Here is a 5,779-nt window from a genome sequence, read left to right on the forward strand (position 1 = left end):
AGACTTACTTAAATTTACACCAGCTGTACATTTGCTCTTCTGGTTATATGGTGATACCATCTAAGTTGGCATTTTCAATACATATTGACTTAATAAATCTAATAAATGGGATGGAGCAGCTCCATTGTTTCAATGCTTAAAATGTAGCACTGCAGGATGCTGATTCCTTATGGTAAACCTGGGAAAGAATCATAATGGTGCTCTAGGTTTTCTAAAAATCTCCAGAGTTTACAGACCTGATGCTTGTCATTAATTTTCCTATTGTTCAGCACAGAAAAGGGATGGCCAGTCTGTAAGAACTGTTACCATTTTGGTTCTTTTGTTGTTTTTCTGGCTTAAAACAGAAAGTCTTCAAAATTAAACTCCAAAGGGAGATACAGTTAAAACCACTAAAACTGATTGTTTTAGTGATGTGGAAGTGCTCTGTACAATACAATGTGATAGAGTTGCAGCAACCACAGAGCAGACTGACATGTGCCATGAAAACACTTTGAACTGTGCATATGATTACTGCACCTCTGCCTCTGTTGTCATCCCTACATTCACTGTGGGTGACTGAGCTGCCCTTCCCTGGATTTGTCATCTGCAAATAGTTATGCAAACTCACCTTTCTAGTGTATCCAAGACGTGGGTAAATGCTGCAGGGCCCATATTGGAAGTAGGCAAAGTGCCTTCCACTATCTGGAAATACAGGAGCTGTAGCACAGACAAGGCACTGGTACCATGTCTGCTGAAGCTACTTACAGCATGGTTAGGTAACATGGTAGGAGAAACATCTGTTCTCCTTTCCATTTCCAAATCATTCCCCTGCTGATACCAGGGGTGAATTACACCCTTTAGATCTCCCACAGGTGTGAAAAGGCAAGAATTCACTCATGGTGTCAGTGCCTGCAGGCAGGAGGGCTTTGCCACCGTGACACAGCAACAGGAACACCAGCCCTGCCAGCGGAGAGCTCTGACCTGCGAGTGGGGCTGGGCTGGGAGGCTGCTCCAGGAAGGGTCTCCACAAGTTTGTCTGCTGCCAGCCAGTATTGCAGACAGGCCATCAGCTTTGGCTGATGTGGTATGGCCATTCTTAAGGTTTTATGATTCAATATAGCATGGTATGATATAGTGTCACACAGTGTGACACAATAATTGGCTGAATTAAGTGAAGCAAATTATGAGGTCCAAACAAAATGGCTTTGCTTCTTCAAAACAAAACTCTTCAAAATTATTAAAATGAAGCCTACTGACAAAGAAAGGCAATAGCATAGTTTGTTTTGTTTGGGGATTTAGGGTTCTTTTTTTTTTTTTTTCCCTGAGATTGCTACATTTTCACAGAACATTTGATTTGCATTTACACTGTACTTTTCTGGAGAAATGATGCTGCTGGAAAACAGAAATGATCTCTTCTGGAATTTTATAATAGCAAAATTACAAGTCAGATTCTCCGTAGCTGTAAATCAGATCCATTTATTTCAGTGGCCTACAGGGTTTGAGAGGCCAGCTCTATCTTTCCAGTTTATAAGGGACTGAAGCACATCTTTGTTCAGCACAACAGTCTCAAACTCCTCATCCCACTCAAGTAGTGACACCTTTATATAAACAGTTTCCTTAGCTACCATTGCCAGTTCTGATTCTCCTGGTGAAGGCAGCCACCTTTCTAAACTGCTGAAATCATTTATCATCATGACATTTTGGTGCACAAGACTAGAAGAAAGTTTGCTAGGCATCCTCCTGTGCAGGGAGGCATGCTTTGATCCCAAAGTATTTCAGCCACAGAATGGTAAGAAAAAATACCATTTGCTTTTAAGTTCATAAGACTACATAAAGTTTAACCTGTGTAGATTACCCTGTTGTGCAACATAGGAGCATCACAGGAGAGAAACAAAAAACTATTTGGAACAGTTTTTCAGCAGCCCAGTGAAATGGGCTCAGCTTTCCAGGGCTGCAGTGGCAGGGACAGGGCAGTCCCAGGGCCCCTGCCCAGCCACCCTCTCTCAAAGTGCCTGGAGACCACTGATCCAGCAGTCACTTGACCCTGATGTAACCCCTCATGGTACTCACAGTATCACTGCATTCTTTTATAAAAACAGTACTTACACAAGCAGTGTTTTGCAGGCACATATTTATTGCAATGGCTTGGGGTATTCCCTTGTCATCCATGCTGCATTCCTCAAGTTGTTTGGCTTTATAGGCAGGCTTAGGGGGTGAAGGTTCCTGATAAATAACAAGTCCTTACTTGGCCTCACACCTGCTGTACCAAGGTAAGACATAGCAAGGGCTATGCGTCCGTGGGATGCCTTCAGCATCCAGACACCCTGCCGGGCACCAAACACCAGGGATCAGGAGGAAACTGCCTTCGGGGCAGACTTACAGGTTCTCACACTTTTGAGACACCACACCATTTACACAGGTCTCCAAAGGTGGGTGTAAAAATTTTCTAAAATTTTTCTAAATTTTGGGGCTGCATTTTTTTCTTTTTTTTTTTAATCTTGGTCCTTGTCTACTACCACATCTCTCCTTTTCTCCAAACAAGCTATAGCCTTTAGATCAATCACAGAGATGGGGTACATTTTATTTTCTTCCTTTGTGGTGTAACTGCAGAGGCTGTACACAGACCAATACAATGTACAGCTCTCTTTTAGATTAAAGCACAGTGCCGGTAACTATTAACAAGGGTCACTTAACCCTGCAAAGCCTACTTTTTGTTTTCCACACTGAGGATATGTTTTGATCCTTCTTTTGATGGGGAAAACCAACTTATTGGTTGTTTTTTTCTTATTTTTTAAATATGTTTAAATGTCATCTTATGTTTGCCCCCATAAATTAAATTATCCAAATACTGTTCTGCAAATTTGCTCTCAAGAAAAAAATTCTAAGCCAGTATATTTCTTCTGCCCTCATTTCTTAACTTTTTATTCAAATTTGAAATTTGTTGTTAAAGCTTCCTGGAACAAGAACAAAAATGATTCAACTTGTTGCTGGTTTGGAGAACTGTTTGGTGGGAAAAGCGGGGAGAGAATAAGAGCAAATGGGAAAAAAAGCAAAATTTATATTTACTGAATCTCTAACTTTCAAGTGTACAACCTACAATTGGTATTGCCACCTTAACCTGACATTTCCACATTTTCTTTTGACATTTGAAGATTAAGTAAATCATGTTTACGTGAGATAGTACCAGCAGACACTAGACTCTGGTCTCTCCCCACCTCTTCAGAACTTGTCTCCAAAGTGATGCCATGGCAACAGCGTCATGGAGATGGCAGGGAATATACATCTGTACAGGAGACCACAGTTATTAGCTAATCTCCTGATTTAAGGGAACATCAAAATAATCTCAAATTCTGCTTCCCTTTTATATTGAGTGGTTGCTATAGGTTTGCATGCATGTGCAAACCTACCTGGCAGATATTTGGTTGTTATCTCTAGATCTGTATTTTAATTCCTTTTTAAAATTTAGTAAGGATATAATTAAGAATAGCATTTAATGGCTGATGTTTGTTTTATAAAGCAAACATGAAGCCCTTGACTGTATCAAGTCCTTAGTACTTTGCTGAGGTGTGATTTGAAAAAAAACTAAAAGTCTACTTAAAGGTACTTCACTTTCTAAAGGCTTCCTGAAGTGTATGACTTACAAAAGTAGCAGATTGATATTTACTTCTATTTATCATTTACCTTTTGATCCTGCTTCCTGTGGCTACAAATCCTTTTCAGCAAGTTGACTTGACAGTACACCTGAGAAAAACATCAAGGTTTTCTTTTCATAAGAATTCCTAGCCTATATGGCAAATGAAAATGGATATAGGCCAGACTTAGAAGAATGGAGGAAGAAGAAGAAAGAGAGAGAGGGAAGCAGGGGAGAAAAAGGCAAGGCAAGGCAAGGAAAGGAAAGGAAAGAAGGGAAGGGAGAAAGAGGGGAGGGGAGAGCAGAGCAGAGGAGAAGGAAGGAAGGAGGAGGGAGGAGGGCAGGAAGAAAGAAGGAGAAGGGCAGGAGTAATGGAAAGAAAGAAAGAAAAGAATGAAAGAAAATGAAGAAAAAATGCAAGCTTTTTTATGACTTTGATTTAACATCCATTCTGAGCCAAACCTGTTTTTCCGAATATGTTTCCTTGGGGGCTTATAATGAGACTACTCCAGAGAAAACAGCATGATCTGACACAGCATAAACTATTTAGCAGCCTACTGAAAATACAAATAGCTCATGATGACAGGAGTATCAAACTGTAACTGCCTGGAACATGAGATTATAAAATGTGAGATTATAAAATCTCATGATCCAGACTGAAATTCAATATATTTGTTGAAGTTGTCAGCAGATGTACACAGACTACTAGAAAATTCTCAGAGCATTCCACACAGTTGCTAACAGTGGCTTTTGGACAAGACAAGAAGCTGCAAGCTTAAAATTAAAGTAAACAACAAAAAAAAGCTTGTGATATCAGTCCAAAGCATTCCAAAAAATGGAAAATATAATGGGAAGAAGTAGTGAAAAGCCCTAAAGGGATGAACAAAGGCAGCTGTAGCCCTGTTACACTGATGTCTCGAAGGCAAAAGGTATGTTACCCTTACACACAGGTCTCATAAGTTACTTTGTTTTACAGCAATGCCCTTGCAAAGCCTGTAGTACCTAGGGATTACAGTATTTAAAGTGATTTGCTATCATAAACACTCAGATTAGGTAATCTTATACACACCAAGCTAAACATCAAAAAGAGAACTAGCCAGCCTAGCAGGCTAGCCACTAGTGTTAGCAAAAATAAATAATAGGGGGCCCTTGCTCACTAAAGCATCCCTATTCAGGAAAGCAGTTAAACAAATGTTTAGACTGAGCACGTGACTTAAGTATTTACTTAAGCGATTTAGTACATTGAGACCAGATTACTGAAACTCAGCTGCTATTCATCCCACCACACAAAGGCTTCCTCCATACCAAAGATATGAAAGCAAATAAGATAAAAGGAAAGATGAAATAAGAAAAGACGTGCTACTTACCTGTGCTATGTGTTTTGTCTTTTTTATGGAGCCATTTGTAACCATTCCTAAGCATGGTTTGTATTAAGGCTGGATCGCAAATGGCACCTACCATGCAGCTGTTTACATCTGGCTCCCAGGTGTTTGACTGGTGTTTGCCAGGAGCAGACGAATGCCTCAGAGGAAAGTTTCAGAGCTGAGATGTAGAGCCAGGGAGGAGGAAAAGGAGCAGAGTTGTTACTGTTCCCTACCTCTATTACCTCCACATTAAGCCTCCTGCTCTGAAATGTAAATCATGTTGGACAGAAATACTGGATGGGAAGCTCTCCCAATTTTCTTCTAAGGTGGTAAGTGCAATAGTGAATACACTCAGTAGGAATACAGGCCAAGTCAGCAGAAAAGAAAAGAGCATTAGCATTATTTCAACTCCAGCTAAAGCCTTTAGCAACAAAAATTCAAGGGATAGCATTTGGCTGCACTGGCATTGCAGGGTTAGTCGTCCTGGTGGGGTGTTCAGCCCCAGCAGTCAGGAGTGTGAGCATGAGACAAGAAATTTGTCAAACCTGCCCTGGAGTGTGGCAGTGTGTTTTGTGCACACACCAAAGAGTCCTCCACATGGCAGCTCCAGATAGCACTGGTGCTTCCTTCTCTAGGCATGTGACTGCTCTCCTTTTGCTCCATATTCTGCAGGGTCTATTTTTTAAGTGTATGGTGCTCTTCTCCAGGTTCCTGCTACAGTTGCAATGAGGAAACAGAAGGAGCCTCCCAATGAATCCAGCATGCATTAAAGACTGTTTGGTACAATGAAGAGCTCAGTGCTTTA

Source organism: Apteryx mantelli, chromosome 1 (genome assembly GCF_036417845.1).
Source record: "Apteryx mantelli isolate bAptMan1 chromosome 1, bAptMan1.hap1, whole genome shotgun sequence".
NCBI classification, from domain to species: domain Eukaryota; kingdom Metazoa; phylum Chordata; class Aves; order Apterygiformes; family Apterygidae; genus Apteryx; species Apteryx mantelli.